The 25,036-nt window shown below is 41.2% G+C and overlaps 1 protein-coding gene across 4 annotated transcripts in view; it reads right to left on the reverse strand.

Annotated features, from left to right (window-relative positions):
* Nucleotides 1-23,984, reverse strand: part of LOC118366990 (methyl-CpG-binding domain protein 5-like) — a 59,364-nt gene extending 35,380 nt beyond the window's left edge. For 2 of the 4 annotated variants that reach the window (XM_035749900.1, XM_035749897.1), the window contains exon 1: nucleotides 23,633-23,984. The gene's annotated coding sequence lies outside the window, so the exon portion shown is untranslated. Of the gene's footprint in view, nucleotides 1-221; nucleotides 276-23,632 lie in introns of all 4 variants that reach the window. The other 2 variants (XM_035749898.1, XM_035749899.1) reach the window with 2 other exon arrangements.
* Nucleotides 23,985-25,036: the final 1,052 nt, after the last annotated feature.

The following is a 25,036-nucleotide window of genomic DNA, read 5'->3' on the forward strand; positions in this document are numbered from 1 at the left end:
TGCACTCAACTCCTCCAAAAATGGGGCAATCACACATCAGTTGATGCAAACCATACACAATGATTTGCACAAAACATTTGTTCCATAACTACTGACTGGGAGAGACAAAACTACAGCGACATCATTGACAGGCTGTCACTACTGGACAGAGACATCAATCAACATAATAAAACAGCTGTTATCAGAGTTGTGCAGATTCCAAGTAAAACCAACAACCTTACCCGTTCAGCGGAAGAGAAACCTGGTGTATGTCATTATTGCAGGATTTCTGGTCACTGTCAAGGAGAATGTCAGAAAAGAAAACGTGTTCTTATTAGGAATAGCCAGGAGAAGCAGGGTCCGTCTAGGGGAAAATGGAAACAGGACAATAGCCCCAACAACACAATGCTGAGTCAGAAATGTAAGAAGCTTTCAAGAAGCTAAGCAGCAGAGCTTGCTTGATCAAAGCTGGGACCGAGACTGTAAAACAGCTTCTAGGCCATCAGACTGTTAAACAGCCATCACTAACATTGAGTGGCTGCTGCCAACATACTGACTCAAATCTCTAGCCACTTAATAATTAAAAATTGGATGTAATAAATGTATCACTAGTCACTTTAAACAATGACACTTTATATAATGTTTACATTCCCTACATTACTCATCTCATTTGTATATACTGTACTCTATACCATCTACTGCATCTTGCCTATGCCGTTCGGCCATCGCTCATCCATATATTTATATGTATACATTCTTATTCATTCCTTTACACTTGTGTGTATAAGGTAGTAGTTGTGAAATTGTTAAGATGTTACTGCATGGTTGGAACTAGAAGCCCAAGCATTTCGCAACACCCGCATTAACATCTGCTAACCATGTGTATGTGACCAATAATCAATGTCTATTGGTTATTATGCAACTTGACTCTACACTGAACGTTTCTGAAGGGAAGGTGATGTGGCAAATTAGACAACTGCAGGGATCAACAGTTCAGAACCATCCTATTTGGACTACGAAGAAAAACGAGTGTGAAACTTTGGATATGGAACCAGTGTGCTTGATAGGTGTTGCCCCACCTTGCACAAAACAATATCCCATTATCAAGGAAGCTATGGCCACTACTTCTTTTTGGGGGGGGGGGGGTTAGAGATCTATGTGAAATGTTGAAAAGACACATTCTGCCTCAAATAGCCCAATGAAAAAAATCAAGTAGTTACTGGCGAGTGACACTGGACTACAGGAATGCAAATGAAGCCATCTCCAAGCTCACTCCACTGGTGGCTGACCCCCCCCCCAAGTGGACTAGGACTCCTACGGTCCTTCATTATAGTTATTCGATTTACCATCAGGCATTGCGGAGACATCTAAGATCTTCCTCCGATGTAATCTTTTGTCATTCAATATGTTGATGATATATTGTTAGCGTCAGAATATGAGGAAACGCATGCCAAGGATCTAAAATCACTTGCATGCCAAAGGCCATAAAGCTAGCCCTGATAAGGCCCAACTCATGCAATCACAGGTTATCTATCTCGGTCAACTGGTCTTACAGGGAAAAAGAGAGATGCCAATGTCGTACTGTTGTCAAGGAGCCCACTACAGTTAAAGAACTTCGCTCCTTCTTGGGTTTGTGCAACTACAACAGATGCTGGGTGGACTCCTTCGCTGAAATTGCACAATCCCTTAACCACCTCCTCAAGAACAGAAAGAGGTTTTTGGCAAGCTTAAACTAGCTATGTCATCAGTGCCGGCTTTCGGCATTCCGGACTCAGGCCAACCAACCTTTCACCCTCTTTGTGGCTGAAAAAAATGGCTACATGACCTCAGTGCTGACAAGACCATGGCGATTGCCAGAAACCTGTAGGCTACTATTAGAAGAAACTGGATGGGGATGGGATGGGGTCCCTCTCTGAGCTATGCAGGCTACTTACGTTGCTGTGTCGATGGTGGCATCGCTTGTTCTCGACCAACATCTTACCATCAAGTGTCCACATGCTGTACATACTTTTTTGACAATGAATCGAGCTGCACAGGTAACAGCTGCTCGTTAGAACAAGTGGTTGACTGTGTTGGAGGCTCCTAACATCATCATACAATGTGGCACACCATGTAATCCAGCTAATCTGATATTTCCTCCAGATACCTACTAAAAGTAATCTGTTGGAAAACCCTGAGTTTATCTTATACACAGATTGTTCAAGCATTGTGGAGGGGGGTGTGAGGAAGGCAGGCTGGACAGTCACTACATTGGGCAATGTGATAGTGACAGGCATGTTACCTGCAGGAACATCAGCACAGGTGGCGGAATTGGTGGCTTTGACAGAAGCACGCAAACAGGGGGAAGGAAAAACAGCTAATATCTACACAGATTCAAGGTATGCTTTTGGCATTACCCATGATTTTGGAAGAATGTGGAAAAACAGAGGATTCATAACATCACTGGGAGCTCCACATCGATGGAACAGTAGTGGAGAGGGTAGCAAGTTTTAAGTTCCTCGGCATACACATCACAGACAAACTGAATTGGTCCACTCACACTGACAGCGTCGTGAAGAAGGCGCAGCAGCGCCTCTTCAACCTCAGGAGGCTGAAGAAATTTGGCGTGTCACCAAAAGCACTCACAAACTTCTACAGATGCACAATCGAGAGCATCCTGGCGGGCTGTATCACCGCCTGGTACGGCAACTGCTCCGCCCTCAACCGTAAGGCTCTCCAGAGGGTAGTGAGGTCTGCACAACGCATCACCGGGGGCAAACTACCTGCCCTCCAGGACACCTACACCACCCGATGTTACAGGAAGGCCATAAAGATCATCAAGGACATCAACCACCCAAACCACTGCCTGTTCACCCCGCTATCATCCAGAAGGCGAGGTCAGTACAGGTGCATCAAAGCTGGGACCGAGAGACTGAAAAACAGCTTCTATCTCAAGGCCATCAGACTGTTAAACAGCAACCACTAACATTAAATGTGGCTGCTGCCAACACACTGTCATTGACACTGACCCAACTCCAGCCACTTTAATAATGGGAATTGATGGGAAATTATGTAAATATATCACTAGCCACTTTAAACAATGCTACCTTATATAATGTTACTTACCCTACATTATTCATATATGCATACGTATATACTGTACTCTACATCATCGACTGCATCCTTATGTAATACATGTATCACTAGCCACTTTAACTATGCCACTTTGTTTACTTTGTCTACATAATCATCTCATATGTATATACTGTACTCGATACCATCTACTGTATGCTGCTCTGTATCATCACTCATTCATATATCCTTATGTACATATTCCTTATCCCCTTACACTGTGTATAAGACAGTAGTTTTGGAATTGTTAGTTAGATTACTTGTTGGTTATCACTGCATTGTCGGAACTAGAAGCACAAGCATTTTGCTACACTCGCATTAACATCTGCTAACCATGTGTATGTGACAAATAAAATTTGATTTGATCCTGTGAAGAATGGACCAAATGTGATGGTTCTACTGAATGCTCTCCAGTTACTTGGACAAGTTGCAATTTTAAAAAATGAATGAAAGCACATGGAAAAATCTTTACAGACGAGAGTAAAGGTAATGACTTGGCTGACAGAGCTGCCAAGAGAACACCTCTGTCCCCTAAACTGATTAGGAAATACACATTGGATACATTGCAACACATTAAGGACACGCAAAGCAGTGCACCAAAATATGAAGTGTGAAAATGGATGGCTGCAGGGTGCAAACTCAATCAAGAAGGTGTGTGGAAATACAACTTGAGATGTGTAGCGCCAAAGGCACTCTTACCCTACTTGGTGACACAGAGCCACTCTTTGGGATACCTTGGTGTGGACAAGATAGTTTATCATTTTGTGGGCAAATGGTGGAATCCTGGTGTGCAGAAAGAGGCTGAGGCTGTCGTGGCAAATTGCACATTTGATGAACCCTATAGGACGATTGAGGATTCCAAAAGAGAAGACAACAACGACATATGGGCAAAATAATAACACACACACACACACACACACACACACACACACACACACACACACACACACACACACACACACACACACACACACACACACACACAAATTATTCTCAAATGAGCGGTCGTTCATGTGTAAAGTATTAGCATTTCAATGAATATAATTATAGACTGTGTGTAGTGAATCAATTTGTCTTTCCCGTTCTCTCAGTCCAACCCCTTTCCTTTTGTCTACCAAGCTGTCATATTGGCTTAGCCCACTAGGGATTTTTCTATCATTGTTAGTAACCAATATCTACTGTTTGTTTGATATGTATTTCTGTGATTATTTAGTTAGTAAATAAATAATTAAGCCAATTTGTATATTTCTGGTTCATTATGGAAAATATGGTTTTTGCAGATAACCAAGAATTTTACGACGTTCAGATGAGACTGACGGAAGGTAACAATTAATAATCATTAATGGAAGACTAATTGATAAGATCTGAAAATATCTGAAGTCAATTCAGGAAACAGAGACTCTATAAAATAAAACAAAAATCAGTGTTGCCCCGATTTCCTAGTTGACTCAAGTTCACGTGATTAGTTTAAATCACGTAATAATAATTACACATATAATTGACTTGATAAAATAAGTCTTCACATGTAATGATACTGAAGACACGACAATGGGCAACACATAACAAAACCACAGGGTTGAGTCCGTTTGAGGTCATCACAGGTCAACCAGGCACCTTAGATTTGAAAAAGGCAGACGTACACTTTCAATGTCACAATGCTTAACAATTGCATACAACTTTCTAATTCAGTAGAGGCATGGGGAATAACTCCCGAGGGGGGATATGACGTAGTGCCAGGACAGTGGGTGACGGTTAAAATATATATATATATATATAACAGACACATTAAGGCCAAAATGGGAAGGTCCTTATAAAATTTTGCTTATAACGAGGTCAGCAGTGAAAGTCCAGGGAAAATCACAATGGATACATGTCACTCATTGCAAGATTGTCCATTTTGATGACAAAGCGGAGCCTAGAGAATAATGAACTGATTGCTAATCAATCAGGGCCCAATCTCAGATGAAGAAGCATAGTAAGATGATCAGAACCTGATCGGTTTCTATGTTGTACACCGCAGTCATCATATTAGGGATATCTAGGTGAAATGTCCAACTTTTTCCTGAAAATTAGAATGTGCTTACTTAGGGAAATATATGTGAAATATCAATTTCTCTTGAAACCAGGACCATGTTACTTTCACTTTTCTTGTTCTTCTTCATTACAGGTTATGAGAATCTACCGTCTGAATTTGCAGCAATACCCCTTCACCCAAGGCCTGTACATGAAACGATACAAGATCACCGGTGAAGTGTTCATTAGAGACATCCTTATCAACCAGTGGAACGGAAGAATAATTCCTCACTACCGACAGACTGTCATAACATATTCTCTAATAGTTATCTATGTGGGGCTGATACCGGGGGGGACGACACACGAACAGCTGAACATACTTAAAAGGACTATGAATGATTACCTTGCCAATAGGACGATTGAATATTATTGTCTTGCAGACAAATATTTTTGGGTGAGTTTCCTCCCAATACAGGCTGTGGTAGGAATCGTAAGGGTCATCATCATTAAACCTGTTAATACCTATTTTCTATAACTTTGTGTGAAATATATTTCTTACTGCAACAGCAAGTAAAATATGCCCTGTGTGTTTTATAGTAATGCAAGGTGTTTTATGGGAATGATTTTATGCTCCCTGCTAATGTTATTTATACTGTCTATTTTTTCATGTTTTCTGAAAACACATTTTAAGTATATTTATTTTTAAAATGGTCTAAGGGAAGTGTAAGAATATTCTAAGATAAATACACAACACAGAGGACTAAAGGTCAAGAGGGAATTAATGATCAATGGAAATAGTTGTTTTTCTGTAATGGGGAAGTGAAGATTAATGGGTCAGGGACACGGGAGGAATCAGTCCAGGACTCATAGCTACATGTGGCAAGTTCTCAATGGTCCGAATCCCCTATACATTGAGCCTGAAATGGGATACTTGTTATTTGAGCATTGGCCCAATTTTAATGCAAGGAATTCTAATTGAACAACCACAGGCTAGGGTTGGGTTATAAACTACATCCTGTCTCTTTGTTCAGAGGAGAAACCATTGAGGACAGGGAAGAATGAACATCTGCCATCTACTTCCCAGCATAAACTATGATTTGTTTTCTTTGAATAAATATATTTTCTCCCCCTGATTTGCTTTGGGGTCTGTTATTGAAGAATAAAATAAACTGCTAACAATAGCAAAGGGTCTGAATACTTATGTAAACAAGGTATCTTTTTGTATGTATAAAGTTGCAAACATTTCTAAAAACCTTTTTTCGCTTTGTCATTAAAGTGTACTGGGTGTAGATTTGTGTGGGGAAAAACTACTCAATCCATTTTTAGAACAGCGCTGTAACGTAACAAAATGTGGAAAGAGTCAAGGAGTCTGAATACTTCCCGAATGTACCTTAATGCAGCAATCTTAGTAATGTAGCTAGCTACAACAAGTAGACCTGTTGCTATGTAGCAGGAGCAGTTAGCTTTATCAATAGCATGTCATTCCGGGACAGGGAACATTAGCAATCATTATTCCAAGAAACAATTTAAGACCACAAAATCTATAGGACAAGAACTATCAAGCTAATAAGAGTCATCAGGGCAGGACTCAAAAACATTCATACATTTTGGTCATATTGTGTATTTGTCAGTATGTGGACATGTGCTCATCAAACAATCTCATTCCAAATTCATGGGCAATAAAATGGAGTTGGTCCCCCCTTTGCTGCTATAACAGACTCCCCCGCAGTAATTTCGGAACATTGATGCGGGGACTTGCTTCCATTCAGCCACAAGTGCATTAGTGCGCCGATGTTGGGCGATTAGGCCTGGCTCGCAGTCGGCGTTCCAATTCATCCCAAAGGTGTTTGATGGGGTTGAGGTCAGGGCTCTGTGCAGACCAGTAAAGTTCTTTGACATTGATCTCGACAAACCATTTCTGTATATATTATGGACCTTTTCGTGCACGGGGGTAACATGCTGAAACAGGAAAGGGGCTTCCACAAACTGTTGCCACAAAGTTAAGCACAAAATCGTCTAGAATGTAATTGTATGCTGTAGCGTTAAGATTTCCATTCACAGGCCTAGCCTGAACCATCAAAAACTGCCCCTGACCATTATTCCTCATCCACCAAACTTTACAGTTGGCACTATGCATTCGAGAAGATAGTGTTCTCCTGGCATACGCCAAACCCAGATTCATCCGTCGGACTGCAAGATGGTGAAGCGTGATTAATCCCTCCAGAGAACGGGTTTCCACTGCACCAGAGACCAATGGCGACGAGCATTACACCACTCCAGCCGACACTTGGCATTGCAAATGGTGATCTTAGGCTTGTGTGCGGCTGCTTGGCCATGGAAACTCATTTCAAGAAGCTAATGACGAACAGTTCATGCAGACGTTGCTTCCAGAGGACAGATGATTTTTACGCGCTACGTGCTTACTCACTCAGCAGTCCCATTCTGTGAGCTTGTGTTGCCTGCCACTTTGTGGCTGAGCCGTTGTTGCTCTTAGACGTTTCCACTTCCCAATAACAACACTTAGTTGACCGGGAAGGTCTAGTAGGGCAAAAAATTTGACGAACTGACTTGTTGGAAAGGTGGCATCCTACGATGGTGCCACGTTGAAAGTCACTGAGCTCTTCAGTAAGGCCATTCTACTGCCAATGTTCGTATACGGAGATTGCATGGCTGTGCACTCGATTTAATACACCAGTCCGTATAGGTGTAGCTGTAACAGCCAAATCCAGTAATTTAACCTGTCTAGGACTGGGGTTATGCTAGCCAAATACAAATCAACAGAAATCTCATAAATCAAATCTCTCAAACATACAAGTATTAGACACCATTTTAAAAGATAAAATTCTCCAGCCAGTGTCTGATTTAAAAAATGCTTTACAGCGAAAGATCCACAAACGATTATGTTAGGTCACCACCAACTCACAGACAAACACAGCCATTTTTCCAGCCAAAGAGAGGAGTCATCAAAAAGCACAAATAGAGCTAAAAATTAATCACTAACCTTTGATGATCTTCATCAGATGACACTCATAGGACATGTATGTTTTGTTCGGTAAAGTTCATATTTATATCCAAAAATCTTATTTTACATTGGCGTGTTATGTTCAGTAGTTCCAAAACATGCAGTAATATTGCAGAGAGCCACAAGAATTTACGGAAATACTCACTATAAATGTTGATGAAAATACATGTATTATACATTGAAATATAGATAAACTTCTCCTTAATGCAACCACTGTGTCAGATTTCAAAAACACTTTACAGAAAAAGCATAATCTGAGTACGGCGCTCAGAGCCCAAAACAGCCAAAAGAAATATCCGCCATGTTGCACAGTCATAAAGCCTTAGGGGTTAGATAGGGGCTGAGTTCAAAAACTACAAACCTCAGATTTTCCACGTCCTGTTTGGATTTCTCAGGTTTTTCACACCCCTTTGCTATGACACTCCAAATTGACCTCAGGTGTCACTGTTTCCATTGATCATGTTACGATAACTTGATTTGAGTCCACCTGTAGCCAATTCAATTGTTTGGACATGTTTTAGAAAAAAACACCTGTCTATATAAAGTCCTACATTTTACAGTGCATGTCAAAGCAGAAACCAGACCATCGAAGGAACTGTCAAGGCAAAGCTGTCAAGCTTTGTGCAAAGCTGTCAAGGCAAAGGGTGTCTACATTGAAGAATCTCAAATATAAAATATATTTTGATTTGTTTAAGACTTTTTTGGTTACTACACGATTCCATATGTATGATTTCATAGTTTTGATGTCTTCACTATTATTCTACAATGTAGAAAATAGTCCAAATAAAGAAAAACCCTGGAATGAATAGGTGTGTCCAAACTTTTGACTGGTATTGTATATCATAAAGTTTTACATAAACACACACTTCAATAATTTGTGCCAAAATCACGTCTTTAAGTCACAAAATACACATTCATTAAGTAATTCACCCATGGGATAATTCACTTTGGTTATTTCTGTCAACCAATAAAATGTGCCTTGATCACTCGTAGACTAATTTGCACCATGCACACCAGGTCTTCAACAAGGAAACAAACATCAGGTAAGTTAAATTAAATAACTATTCTCTACCAAAACTTCAATCGTTATTCAAATAATATATTTCACATTGCTAGAGCTTGTATGTTTAAATGGGCTGCTTTATACACGGTTGAATCATGGTTAACAAGTTACATTGTTTTAATAACTGGCGTACAAAACAAACACTCAACTTTGGCACCTTATGTCAAAGTATCATTGGCAAACGGATTGTGCAACTCTATCCAACATAAGACCGAATCAAGGCGGTCAGAAGTAGCAAAATTTGAAATTGTGTTTTTTTTTACATGGGATAAAAGCAAAGAGAAACAGCTACAAAAATTGCATTTGAGGAACAATGGGAAAGTAATTCTGCTTTGAAAGATGATAAACGTGTAACCTAATATTTCAGAAAATTTGAACGTTTTGGTACCTACTGGAGAGCTCATCTTTGTCTACACCCATTCAGCATCGTTCACAACCTCTTAAAGAGATAGGCGGGCCTAAAGCTTAAGTGTTGATCTGAGCATTCTGTCCTAACAACAGCAGTCAAGCACCCAAGCGAATGTTGGCTAGCTTGCTAGCTACTTCCAGACAAAAATGAAAGAACAGCTCACCCTAGCAGAGCTGGTTAGGCTGTTTTTATGAGATCCAGAGTGTTGGTGACTGCAATTGTGCTGCTGGCAACACTATGTTTTTATGCCAATGTTTACTGACACCGGTCATATCAACGGGTGTTAAGCGTTCGTAAATTCGTCAGATATTCTGTTCTCTGGCACACTCAGACGAGAGTGATCTGAAATCGAAGTAGACAGCCAGAGAGAATTTACCAGCTACGTCTATTGAAATGGTTACTTGTGTATTGGAGTCTTTTGTTAAGACATGTAACTGGCTAGCTAGGTAAACAATGAACCATAATCACAACTCATGACGTTACTACCCTGCCTGAATCTGCAGGTACCTAACCAACCAGGCTCAAATGTTAGCTAGCTAACATTAGGCTACAACTAGCAAAGTAAATGGCTCTGAGATACGAATAAGATCATACACACAACATTAGCTAGCTAGCTAACAGTACACTTTGAAATGAAAACTGTAATATCTGAAAATGTAACTACCTAGACTATCATGGATGGACGCTGCTATGGTTGAAGATGTAATCCAGAGACAGGTGTTCTCTTAGCTATCATACTCTAATTCCACTGATTTCAAAACTTGTCCTCCAGAAAGTGGAGAACAACACTGCAGTTCTACTATGAGATATATGCCTATGTCACATTATCTTTTCTTTCAGTATTCTTGGTTATACCTTGAAGAGATACAATACTCTTTCTCCAATCAATAATTTGATTCAGTGTCATTGTCTAGAACTCAGGGACATGCGCTTCATGACACCCACCCAGACTTGAATCCCATTGGAAATCTGTGGAAAGACTTGAAGGTTGCTGTTCACCGCTGCTCCCCATCTATTTCTCATAAAGCCAGTCTGGTCAGAGTGTATTACTTGGTGCAGCGAGCCTTCCATACGGATGACTAAGGTTTTGTCATCCCAGTTTATAAAAGGAAATTGGGCGATAAGATCCACATTCCAGGGGAACCTTTGGCTTTAAATAGTAATACAATTGAAGTCTGATAAAGATTTGTGGGGGGGGGGGAAGACAGGAATGGGCAAAGTAGACCAGAAAACGTCCTGTAAAATTTGTTTGGAAAACCGTCTGGACCCGGTGATTTACCACTTTTTATTGTGAACACTGCAGTTGCAATCTCCTCAGGTGTAAAATCTTCTTCTAAACCATCATGGGAGTCTATCAATTGAAGGCATATTCAGACCATCGAAGAACAAAAATCAATCAACAAAGAGTCTTGAGGAGATTGAGGTGTATAGCGCAGAGTAAAACTGTTTGAATTGATCTCTTTATGTATAACTGTGGTAGCACCAGACAGGGTCCTTATTTGTGGGATTAAACATGAGGCCTCAGATTTACGGATCTAATGTGCAAGGAGTTTATTGGCCTTGTCGCCTTGCTCAAAACACTGTATCGAGCTCGTAAGAGTAATTGTTCAGCTTGTCTGGTAGAGAGCTCATCAAATTCAGATTTGAGTAGCTGGCGTTCTTTATATAGATCAGAGGAAGGATCTGTAACATACTTCTCATCCAATGTAGCTATGGCTTCGCTCAGTTCTCAAAGAGCGAGATTTGTTTTTGTTGGCTGTATAATTTGGACAAGTAGGTATGCTTTGAGGGACTCCCATATAGAAGAGCAGGACATACCTGGGGTTGAATTAATAAGGAATAAGATTATTTCAGAAGAAATGAAATGGACAAACTCCTTATCTGAGAGTGAAATTGAGTTAAGACACCATTGAGAACACATACGAGCTTGCCCTTTAAATGTCTCAGCACCCTCCAACATTTCACAGGGTTGTTAGCCCCTTTGATGTTCAACGAAATATATTATTATTGTTTGGCCACCATGAGCACTCCCGTTATACCACCCTGTCATTAGAGCACAGAGTGGAAAAGCAATGAATACCCAAAAACCCCGGGATAAATTGTCTCAGTAATAATGTACGGTGTAAGACACTTGGGAAAAAGACAGAATGACAACATCAGAACTGAACAATTCAACCTCCTTCCTCCCCCCGATCCCAGACAATATCTCCCCAATGAGGCACAAGACTAAATAGAACATATTTTCTTTACACAGTATGTCTGTGAGAGTGTGGTGATAAACCCACAGTAGAGCCTTTTAAAGTAGCGTTCTTTGTTAGAGAAACAAGCAGCAAATAAATGTTTTTTTTAAGTCAATCCCGTGTGCAAACGAAATTAGAAAAGCACCACTTGTAGTTGTATAAAATTATATTCCCAGTATTATAACATGTATTGAGAGAAAATAAATAAAACATATCAAGGCTCAACCCAAAACCTCTCATTTGAAGTAAGAAGAACATAGTAATAATGACCCAAAACATTATAGTCTAGTTGGACGATGTGACAACGTACAGCCAAGACCACAAAACTATGTCTGTACAATGTTTAAAGTTTGCTGCGTATAAATGACGTTCAAAACCTTGAACATTGAAGTGAAGAAAGCCCAAAAACGTGTAGCCTCGGAACATTTACTGGTTTACTCGGTTGAGACAAACGGATGTGGTAAACAAATAACCAAAAACGTTTTGGGGTCAATGAGAGAATACGTAAACAAAGGAATTACGTAAACCCTTAATACAATAAAATAAAAATGCCAGTGTTAAGTCAAGCACACTAGATGATCAAAACATTAGATCACATCAAATAAGCCTGAGTGGGTTTGCCAACTCTCAAACAGGAATAATACAGTTATAACTAAAAATAGTGGTACCACAGGTGGGCTACTTACTTACTATCCACAGTTAGCAAGCAACAGTTGCTGATCAATGAGCAAGTCTCAGCCTCCAGTATTTATGCTGCAGTAGTTTGCGTCGGGGAGCTAGGGTCAGTTTGTTATATCTGGAGTACTTCGCCTGTCTTATCCGGCGTCCTGTGTGAATTTAAGTATGATCTCTCTAATTCTCTCTTTCTCTCGGGTGACCTGAGCCCTAGGACCATGCCTCAGGACTACCTGGCATGATGACTCCTTGCTGTCCCCAGTCCACCTGGCCGTGCTGCTGCTCCAGTTTCAACTGTTCTGCCTGTGATTATTATTATTTGACCATGCTGGTCATTTATGAACATTTGAACATCTTGGCCATGTTCTGTTATAATCTCCCCTCGGCACAGCCAGAAGTGGACTGGCCACCCCTCATAGCCTGGTTCCTCTCTAGGTTTCTTCCTAGGTTTTGGCCTTTCTAGGGAGTTTTTTCCTAGCCACCATGCTTCTAAATCAAAATCAAATGTATTTGTCACATACACATGGTTAGCAGATGTTAATGCGAGTGTAGCGAAATGCTTGTGCTTCTAGTTCCAACAATGCAGTAATAACCAACGAGTAATCAACTAACAATTCCAAAACTACTACCTTATATACACAAGTGTAAAGGGATAAAGAATATGTACATAAAGATATATGAATGAGTGATGGTACAGAGCGGCATAGGCAAGATGCAGTAGATGGTATCGAGTACAGTATATACATATGAGATGAGTAATGTAGGGTATGTAAACAAAGTGGCATAGTTTGTAAACAAAGTGGCTAGTGATACATGTATTACATAAAGATGCAGTAGATATAGAGTACAGTATATACGTATACATATGAGATGAATAATGTAGGGTAACATTATATTAAGTAGCATTGTTTAAAGTGGCTAGCGAGATATTTTACATCAATTCCCATTATTAAAGTGGCTGGAGTTGAGTCAGTGTGTTGGCAGCAGCCACTCAATGTTAGTGGTGGCTGTTTAACAGTCTGATGGCCTTGAGATAGAAGCTGTTTTTCAGTCTCTCGGTCCCAGCTTTGATGCACCTGTACTGACCTCGCCTTCTGGATGATAGCGGGGTGAACAGGCAGTGGCTCGGGTGGTTGTTGTCCTTGATGATCTTTATGGCCTTCCTGTGACATCGGGTGGTGTAGATGTCCTGGAGGGCAGGTAGTTTGCCCCCGGTGATGCGTTGTGCAGACCTCACTACCCTCTGGAGAGCCTTACGGTTGTGGGCGGAGCGGTTGCCGTACCAGGCAGTGATACAGCCTGACAGGATGCTCTCGATTATGCACCTGTAGAAGTTTGGGAGTGCTTTTGGTGACAAGCTGAATTTCTTCAGCCTCCTGAGGTTGAAGAGGCGCTGCTGCACCTTCTTCACGATGCTGTCTGTGTGGGTGGACCAATTCAGTTTGTCTGTGATGTGTACGCCGAGGAACTTAAAACTTACTACCCTCTCCACTACTGTTCCATCGATGTGGATAGGGGGGTGTTCCCTCTGCTGTTTCCTGAAGTCCACAATCATCTCCTTAGTTTTGTTAACGTTGAGTGTGAGGTTATTTTCCTGACACCACACTCCGAGGGCCCTCACCTCCTCCCTGTAGGCCGTCTCGTCGTTGTTGGTAATCAAGCCTACCACTGTAGTGTCATCCGCAAACTTGATGATTGAGTTGGAGGCGTGCGTGGCCACGCAGTTGTGGGTGAACAGGGAGTACAGGAGAGGGCTCAGAACGCACCCTTGTGGGGCCCCAGTGTTGAGGATCAGCGGGGAGGAGATGTTACCTACCCTCACCACCTGGGGGCGGCCCGTCAGGAAGTCCAGTACCCAGATGCACAGGGCGGGGTCGAGACCCAGGGTCTCGAGCTTGATGACGAGTTTGGAGGGTACTATGGTGTTAAATGCTGAGCTGTAGTCAATGAACAGCATTCTCACATAGGTACTCCTCTTGTCCAGATGGGTTAGGGCAGTGTGCAGTGTGATTGCATCGTCTGTGGACCCATTTGGGCGGTAAGCAAATTGGAGTGGGTCTAGGGTGTCAGGTAGAGTGGAGATGATATGGTCCTTGACTAGACTCTCAAAGCACTTCATGATGACGGAAGTGAGTGCTACGGGGCGGTAGTGGTTTAGCTCAGTTACCTTAGCTTTCTTGGGAACAGGAACAATGGTGGCCCTCTTGAAGCATGTGGGAACAGCAGACTGGGATCAGGATTGATTGAATATGTCCGTAAACACACGAGCCAGCTGGTCTGCGCATGCTCTGAGGGTGCGGCTGGGGATGTCGTATGGGCCTGCAGCCTTGCGAGGGTTAACACGTTTAAATGTTTTACTCACCTCGGCTGCAGTGAAGGAAAGTCTGCATGTTTTGGTTGCGGGCCGTGTCAGTGGCACTGTATTGTCCTCAAAGCGGGCAAAAAAGTTACTTAGTCTGCCTGAGAGCAAGACATCCTGGTCCGTGACGGGGCTGGTTTTCTTTTTGTAATCCGTGATTGACTGTAGACCCTGCCATATACCTCTTCTACACCTGCATTGCTTGCTGTTTGGGGTTTTAGGCTGGGTTTCTGTACAGCACTTTGAGATATCAGCTGATGTACGAAGGGCTACATAAATACATTTGATTTGACTTCTTGATGTGGAGTTGAATGGGACCCATAGCCTCTTCCGGAGAATCAAAGGTGTAGTCTTTCCATCAGGAGAAAGCCATAGACGGGCCGGGAATAGCGGTCCCGACTTCACTCCTCAATCGTAGCAACTACCTCCGTTTCCATCTCAACTATCTCCGAGCGTAGTAGCTTGACGGCCTCGAGAATGTTAATTACAGCGCCACCTGGCAAAGCCGCACGCCCGAGTAAAGTGCGAGTATCTGGGCCCTTAGACGGCAGTGGTAAAAATGGGTCTTGTAGGCCAGGTTCTCTCAAAGTCGTGTTTTTGCCTTATGTGTTTCGTCGACATGCTGACATTTGAAAGCAAAATAGTCTTGGGTATTACGTAAAAGGATCACCAAACTAATATTTGAAAATAAATATGATTTTGCTGCAAAATTCCCATAAACTTTAAGAATACTACGGGAGCAAACGGAAAACACGTCAGTTGCACATGGCGCCCCTAGCGGCCCATTTCAATGATTTTTGTGTCCCATGGAGTTTTCAAACTTACACCACGAGTGGAACTTGGTGCCATACCACTGTAAGCAAACTTCCCAGAGTAATATTTGCTCGAGAGGCACATAATTGTATTATCAGAGCATGAGCAATCCAGTGTTAAGTATTGTTTAGTGAGAAAGTGTTGGGATGAGGTACAAATATATGATTACCCACCCCCAAAATGTATATTTATGAGCAACCCCCCCCCCACCGTCTCACTTGAATACATTTTTTCAGAAAATTTGAAGGAGTTGGGCAAAGGCTGAAATTGGGGTTGAAAGTTACCCTTTAATACAGGTTGAGAAAATCTGTAATGAAGAATGGGAGAAAATTGCCAAATCCAGATGTGCAAAGTTGATACAGACATACCCACTCAAAGCTGTAATTGCCACCAGGGGTGTGAATACTTATGTAAATGAGTTATAACTGCATTTCATTTTCAATATATTTGCTAAAGTTTCTAAAAACATGTTTTCATTTTGTCATTATGGGGTATGAATGGTTGTGAAAAAAACCCATTTAATTTAACCATATTAAATTCAGGCTGTAACTACAAAATGGGGAATAAGTTTATGGGTATGAATACATTCTGAAGGCAGTCGATAAGATAATTGTTTTCCAGAATCGAGAACGAAGAGAGTATCGCCAATAACAGGTTAGTTGACGAATCTATGGCTGCTTTTATATAGGTGAACTTGTAGAATCAGTAATGATACCAAAATATTTGGTTATATCACATTATCTGTAGCTAAATTAAAGTAGGTTGCAGAGCACCCTGCCTCTATCCTTATCCTAGCTGTTGTAATTTCTTAGTCTGTCAGGATGTTCATTTCAAGCTCATCAACTACAACCCTTTTCAGTGATGATTTCTTTGATTTATTCTTCTCTCACTTTTGTCTCCCATGATCTATTCAGCTCTCCTCTCCTGTGTCCTGCTCCCAGATATCAACCAATTGCTATTCACCAAGCATTGGCTTAGCTGATTCACTCACCTGTGAGGAGAACCATCCTACTGCAGTTTGAACTAGCCCTAATGTCACTAGACATTGAGACCACATGCATTTGCCTGTTGTCTTTTCTTTCTGGGTTGTCTTTTTTAGTTTAATTGTATTTATTTAACTAGGCAAGTCAGTTAAGAACAAATTCTTATTTACAATGACGGCCTACACCGGCCAAACCCAGACGATGCTGGGCCAATTTGTGCGCCTTCCTATGGCATTCACAATCACGGCCGGTTGTGACACAGCCTGTCTTACATAGTCTAGTGAATTTTTAAGAGTTGAAGACCCATCAACTACTGATATACATGCTTGGTATTATATTAGAATAGCTGTTTGCGAAAGCAACAGCTACTCTTCCTGGGGTCCTATTGCACGCATAGCCTCCATGTAAATACACACACACAAAATATCTAGGTAAATTAGGGGAGAGGCGTTGTGCTGAAGTGTTGCTTTAGCATTTTCATTTCATGTTCATATGAGATAGAAGGGAGTTCCATGCAATAATGGCTCTATATAATTTTTATTTTTATTTTTTACCTTTATTTTATTAGGCAAGTCAGTTAAGAACAAATTCTTATTTTCAATGATGGCCTAGGAACAGTGGGTTAACTGCCTGTTCAGGGGCAGAACGACAGATTTGTACCTTGTCAGCTCGGGGATTCGAACTTGCAACCTTTCGATTACTAGTCCAACGCTCTAACCACTAGGCTAGGCTTTCTTGAATTTGTTCTTGATTTGGGGATTGTGAAAAGACCACTAGTGGCATGTCTGGAGGGGTAAATGTTTGTGTCATAACTTTGTGTAAGTTGACCATGCAAACAATGCTTGTTAGAGAATATCAAAGACTAAATTCCATAGAGAATTAGGTTGAGGTGACAAATTATATTTACCGTAATTGCTGGACTATTAAGCGCACCTGAATATAAACCGCACCCACTGAATTATAAAAAAATATATATTTTGTACATAAATAAGCCGCACATGTCTATAAGCCGCAGGTGCCTACCGGTACATTGAAACAAATTAACTTTACACAGCCTTTAAAAGAAACACGGCTTGTAACAAAAATTAAACAGTGGCCTACCAAGAATGTCATTGGTCACTATCTTCCTCCTCCTGTGCACTGAAACCATCTCCTTCGGTGTCGGAGTTGAATAGCCTCAGAATTGCTTCATCCAATGTTGGATCGTTTTCATTGTCGCTCTCGTCACTTTCATCCGGAGGCAAATACCCCGCTGAGCTCATGCTGCCCCTTCAACACGCAGCAGTCCAGCCTTTCGAAACCCGTTGATGATAGTGGATGTTTTGACAATGCTCCACGCTGTCAGGACCCACTGGCAGACTTGACCATAAGTTGCTCTTCGCATGCAGCCCGTTTTAGTGAAGGATTTCTCCCCACTTGTCATCCAAGCCTCCCACTGAACAAGGAGCGCCACCTTAAATGCACGATTTACACTGATGTGGAGTGGCTGCAAATACTTTGGGCCATCTGCTTTTCTTCATCTCTGAAAGCTGTTGTTGTCTTTTTCCACTGAGTCAGTTCCTCACGCTGATTTCCAACGTCTTATCATCGACTCATTAAGGCCAAGCTCCCGTGCAGCAGCTCTATTTCCTTTTCCAACAGCCAGATCGATCGCCTTCAACTTGAAAGCTGCATCATATGCATTTCTCCGTGTCTTCGCCATGATGAGGGTGACAAAATTACTACCGTAATCAGAATGATGGGAAGTTTGAGCGCGCTCGATTTACGTCACATTATGTGACGGTGCTCAGTTTGTTGGCGGCATGAATCTTGTGAAAGCGGGGAAAATCCATAAATTAGCCGCGTCATTGTATAAACCGCGAGGTTCAAAGCGTGGGAATAAAGTAGCGGCTTATAGTCCGGAAATTACGGTACTATTGTAACATGCAGTGATGAATTCTATTGTTCCTGTCAGGAGTACAGGCTTTTGCCGTAGATAGCAGAGTTCTCATCTCTGGACCACATGATCTTAAAATTGCCTTATGTTAAGGCACTTCTCTCACTCTATATCCATGGGCTACACTGGTGACCAGGGTGGGATCATTTTGATACATCTATGTGGCCTGGTAACAGAAATGCTCCACAAGAGAGGGGGGGTACTGAAGCATGCGTTGATGACAGTTCTACAGTCTTCATTAGAGGCTCAGGCTAAACCCAAAGATCGAGTTTAGGAATCTGCTCTATATACACTGATAGGGTTGCAAATGGTGGGAAACTGTCCGGGAAATTTCCAGATTTTTTTCTGACATTTTCTATGGGAAATGTTCCCAGGGAAGCCTGGGAATTTTGCTTAAATTAACAGTTAACCTATTTTGTGGGATACACAAGGCAATTCTAGGTCTTGTGGCATATTTTGGTAAAACTATCCCAAAATCAATGGAATTGCAACCCTTACTTGCAGAGTGTATTCTTCCATCACATGTGCAGTGCACTCTTCCATCACATGTACAACTGATTCTCAAAATCTTGCAAACTAATGAGATGCTATTGAGCCCACACGTCAACACAGTCTGAGCCAAGGACTACATGCTTTCTGGTAAGTTTTGGATTACAATACTGGGTGGGGCGAATATATTTTATATGACATACATGATTTTTTGTTAACTGGTTAAATGGTAGCCTACAGCAAAGTGTTGAAATAATTTCTAACTTGTTAACAATTTCTGCTAGTTCGTTTTTGCTACCATATAGGTTTTCGCTTGTTGAGCCTGCTAACTAAGGAATGTTAATTTGTTTGTTTCCATACATGTTTAATGCCTGAAACCCATACACGCCGCAGCGTACATGTTGGACCCCAGGTATTCTGGCAAGAGCATCCTGTCTGGGGCAGAGATCAACAAGCCCTATGGTGTTATCACTACTGTGTCTCGCCACCTTGGTCTGGATGAGGGCAAGGTTCTTGGCAGTCTGGCGAAGTACACTTTCGAGCAAGGGCTTTGGGATGGAGATGCAATGTGGCAGTCGTGCCAACATATCACAGCCACCTGGTGGAAGGGACTTTGTGGATCTGAGTCTCTTTCCCCTCAATCATCCTCCAAATCCCACCAACATCAGCCGCCTCAGAGCGCAACTGGTCCTTGTTTGGGAACACACACACCAAAGCACGCAACAGACTGACCAATACATGGGTTGAAAAATTGATGGCCATCCGGGCATATTTGAGGCTTTTTGATCCTGACAATGAGCCACCCTCAACAAGGTTGGAAAATGACAGTAAAGATGATGCCCCAGAGTCTGTTGTTTAAGAGGTGGACATTGAGGAGGTCCAGGGAGAGGACATGGAAGCCTGAGAGGAAGACAACCAAAGCTTTCATTTCTAGAGTATCATTTAGATACTAGAGTATCAGTATTTAGAGTATGTTGAAAATGTTTTGGGGAGATGCGATAAATCATTGGGGATCATTCCGTAATGTGAAGAGTCAACTCTTCGGCAAGAGTCAACTCATTTAATTAAAGTTCAATTTGTAACTAAATTGTTTTTTAAATTATTTCTATTGGAAGGATTTAATCAATTGCAATTACACTAGCATTCAAAAGTTTGTGGTCAATTAGAAATTCCCTTGTTTTTGAAAGAAAAGCACATTTGTTGTCCATTAAAATACAATCAAATTGATCAGAAATACAGTGTAGCCATTGTTAATGACTACTGTAGCTGGAAACGGCTGATTTTTTTGTGGAACATCTACATAGGCATACAGAGGCGGGAGGCCTCGGTGCACAACTGAGCAAGAGGACAAGTACATTAGAGTGTCTAGTTTGAGAAACAGATGCCTCACAAGTCCTCAACTGGCAGCTTCTTTAAATACTACCCGCAAAACAAGTGTCAACATCAACAGTGAAGAGGCGACTCCGGGATGCTGGCCTTCTAGGCAGAGTTCCTCTGTCCAGTGTCTATTCTTTTGCCCATCTTAATCTTTTCTTTTTATTGGCCAGTCTGAGACATGGCTTTTTCTGTGCAACTCTGCCTAGAAGGCCAACATCCCGGAGTCGCCTCTTCCTTGTTGACGTTGAGACTGGTGTTTTGCGGGTACTATTTAATGAAGCTGCCAGTTGAGGACTTGTGAGGCGTCGGTTTCTCAAACTCGACACTAATGTACTTGGCCTTTTTCTCAGTAGTGCACCGGGGCCTCCCACTCCTCTTTCTATTCTGGTTAGAGCCAGTCTGCGCTGTTCTGTGAGGGGAGTAGTACACAGCATTGTACGAGGTCTTCAGCTTCTTGGTAATTTCCCGCATGGAATAGCCTTAATTTCTCAGAATAAGAATAGACTGACGAGATTCAGAAGAAAGTGCTTTGTTTCTGGCCATGTTGAGCCTGTAATCGAACCCACAAATGCTGATGCTCTAGATACTTAACGAGTCTAAAGACGGCCAGTTGTATTGCTACTTTAAACAGCACAACACGTTTTCAGCTGTGCTAACATAATAGCAAAAGGGTTTTCTAATGATCAATTAGAAATGTCCTTGTTTCTGAAAGAAAAGCATTTTATTTTGTCCATTTCAAATTGATCAGAAATACAGTGTGGACATTGTTAATGTTGTAAATTACTAATGTAGCTGGAAACAGCTGATTTTTAATGATATATCTAAATAGGCATACCGAGGCCCATTATCAGCAACCATTACCCCTGTGTTCCAATGGAACGTTGTGTTGGCTAATCCAAGTTTATAATTGTAAAAGGCTAAGTGACCCCAAACTTTTGAACGGTAGTGTATATCTACTATATGGTAAATATATCCAATGCAAAAAAACATCTACATTTAAATGGAATTAATATTAATTTCTGTCAATTCCCACCTCTGAATATTTCCCAAAATGTGGAACCCTATACACTGAACAAAGATTTAAAAATGCAACATGTAAAGTCTTGGTCCCATGTTTCATGAGCTGAACTCAAAAATCCCTGAAATGTTCCATACGCACCAAAAGCTTAGTTCTCTCAAATATTTTGAGTCACTGTTAGTGATCATTTCTCCTCTGCCAAAATAATCCATTCACCTGACAGGTGTGGCATTACAAGAAGCTGATTAAACAGCATGAACATTACACAGGTGCACCTTGTGCTGGGGACAATAAAAAGCCACTTTAAAATGTGCAGTTTTGTCACACAACACATCACCACAGATGTCTCAAATTTTGAGGGAGAGTGCATGCTGACTGCTGTAATGTCTACCAGAGCAGTTGCCTGAGAATTTAATATTAATTTGGCTGTACATTAACTAGCCAAACAACCCAGCCCAGGACCTCCATATCCGGCTTCTTCACCTGCAGGGGGCCTACAAGGCCTAACCATGGCTGCACCCCTGCCCAGTCATGTGACATCCATAGATTAGGGCCTTATGAATTTATTTCAATTGACAGACTTTTGAAATTGTTGCATGTTGCATTTATATTTTTGTTCAGTGTACACAGATTGGTAAGTTACACTATACTTAGATACTTAAAATACTGCCTGATACATGTTTGCTATGTCTCCGTTCTCAATAAATGGTGAAACACTAAATGTGATGTGTTCTTTGTTCGAAGGTATATGCATAAAATGGGCACATTATGGAAAACATGTCTCACACTCATAGTTAGTAGCAGAATAGAACTTGCCACCGTCAACTTTTACAAGGTTAGTTACAAAGTTAGGCTAATCATTTAAACCACCTACATATATTCACATTCACTGAACATTTAGTATTTGAAACGCAAACATTAATTCCCCCAATTGATTTTACTATAATCCTGCTGACAATGTATCCTTCTCCATGCTTTATATTCCAACGCATCCAACATCATGCATGCCCACCATAATATTGGGCAACTGCTTACGTTTGAAAACTCATCTGGTTTAGAAATCAAACAGCACAAAACCCAAACGGTTACAGATCGTCATCACTATCCAGGATTAGGATTTAGGGAAAAAAACAATTATATTAAAATCAAGTAAATTATTACTGTGCCACACTCCTCTGAAACCACAGTACAATACAGCATAAGTGTGTGTGAGTTGTGTTAAATCCAGACGCTCCATCTGAACATTAACACGCATGGCTTGCGATACGGTTTTGATAGTATCAGCGATAAAATAAATGTTAAAATTGACACATCTTTTATAGGGTTAGTGTTCCCACATGGCCCCATCTCCAAGTTACAGAACTTTACAGAATACATACCCGTTGACCAAGGGACCACCTGTGTCAATTACCTTGCTATCTAGCATGCTCCAGAAACTTCGTCACTGAAAAATAATATCGGCTGCAACTGTGATAAAGCCAGATGAAACAATGTCCAAGCACAGGAAGTTGGTGGTGGTTTTATTGGGGAGGACTGGCTCGTGGTATTGACTGGATAGGAATATTGGAATCAAATACATCAAACACACGGTTTCCATGTGTTGATGCGCCGTTCCAGCAGCCTCCACTGGTGACAGTGTTTTTTTTTCATTTGTAAAATTATTTTTGATATGATAAGAAAGTAAAGGGCTTTATGCTTCTAAAATCATATCGCAATTGAGAATAGATACACGTTTAGATGGACTACTTGGCTGTTTACCTCTGAAAATAACAAGGTCCTTGGACCTTTCTAATAAGGAGTAACGGTAGGCTCTTTAAGAGTACATCTTGGGCTACTAGCTAATGTTATAGTTACCTAGCTGCCTTTACTTAAGGAGCTTGCTACTTGCTGGCTACGCTTACTACCCTGTTATTGACGATGACATAACATAAACACAGCACGAACAATTTCACAGCCAAGAACACGCTTAGTGAAGATAGCTACAACTTCAACAGTAGTCCCTGCATGACAGAATACATGTTTTTTCCCACATCTTTGTTGTGCTACTAGTAGCTAACTTAGCTAGCCATTTAGCTAGCTAACCAGCTACAGTAGAGTTTGCAAAAATATATATCTTAAATTTGTAAACTAATATTACACTCTTACCTTAAGTTACCTTTTTCAGATGACAAAAACGACACCCAGCAACCCGAGAATTTAGTAAAAATAACACCATGAACCGAAGCCCTTTGCAGAAATGTCAGTCGAGTCGAGCCAGGGCCAAAATTGAGACAGCCAGAGACCAGGCAGAGGTCTGTTGCTGAGAGGCAGGAGTCAGAAATAAGGTTTTAGCATATCCCAAATACCATGCCTTGCATTTAAATAGTCCACATTTAGCTTTTAAGGATTATGTGTTGAGAAATGTTGAAATAAGTCTAGGTTCAGGTTAGCTATTCCTTTGAAAATCAAGATTAATGCGCTCCCACGTACAAGTGCCACTGCTCGATTTCTATCGAGCTTGTTGGGAATAGAAATATGGGAGAGATAAATCGCGCATGCGCCACAGCTGGAGCCTGGAAAAAAAGTGTCCCACCATGCAACACAATGTAAATGGTGCGCAAGCAAGGTTTAGAGAAAGGGTCTGTGCTATCTGAGATCCTTGGGACGTCCATATGCCATTGAAGTTTAAATGTAGTTATTTAGCAGGAGACATGATGAAACATTCTTGTATCTTCGAAAGTATTCTGGTGCATGCATTCCATAATGCAGGCATATTCTGATTATTTAATAAATTGTGATTAGTTTGTATTTATAGTACATCACTGCCAGACAGCTGTTCATAATGCATCCATTGAATGCATTTCGTTTGAAAGATTTTCTCCACAACGTTCTATCACAATGTATGGCCTTATTGTATTTTCTATAGGTAGTGTAAATGATAATGTGCGTACATATTTAGTGTATCAGGCCCAGGATGTTCAATTCATGTTCATGCAGCCCAAGGTGTGACAAAGGGAATCTGAGATGCAATGGGCTTTGCTGCCATCTAGTGATCAGATGGAGCTCTCCAACTCCCTAGGGTGCTGAGATCTACCAAACCACATTCATACTGTACTTAAGCACTGCATCAGAAATTCTGCCAGCTTGGTAGATGAGAGACTGCACGAATCATCCTATTCTCACAATCTATCATAAATCAGCAGCACAGTTGTAACATTCATTCACAGCCATATGCACATTAATGGGTTTACACAGGTGGTGGGTAAACATTGGATGAATGTTGCTGCCTCTTCTTCAATGCTCCCAGGACAGTGTGGTCTCTGAAATTCCAGACTAACATTGTTAACTCTTAAGGATCCACCCCTTTTTTCCAATTTTCGCCTAAAATGACATACCCAAATCTAACTGCCTGTAGCTCAGGCCCTGAAGCAAGGATATACTGGTACAATTTGCAAGCATATTCTAGGTACAATTTGAAAGGAAACACTGAAGTTTGTGGAAATGTGAAAGGAATTTAGGAGAATATAACACATTAGATCTGGTAAAAGATAATACAAAGAAGGAAAAAAA

The sequence above is a fragment of the Oncorhynchus keta genome, chromosome 34 (genome assembly GCF_023373465.1).
Source record: "Oncorhynchus keta strain PuntledgeMale-10-30-2019 chromosome 34, Oket_V2, whole genome shotgun sequence".
In the NCBI taxonomy this organism is placed as follows: Eukaryota; Metazoa; Chordata; class Actinopteri; order Salmoniformes; family Salmonidae; genus Oncorhynchus; species Oncorhynchus keta.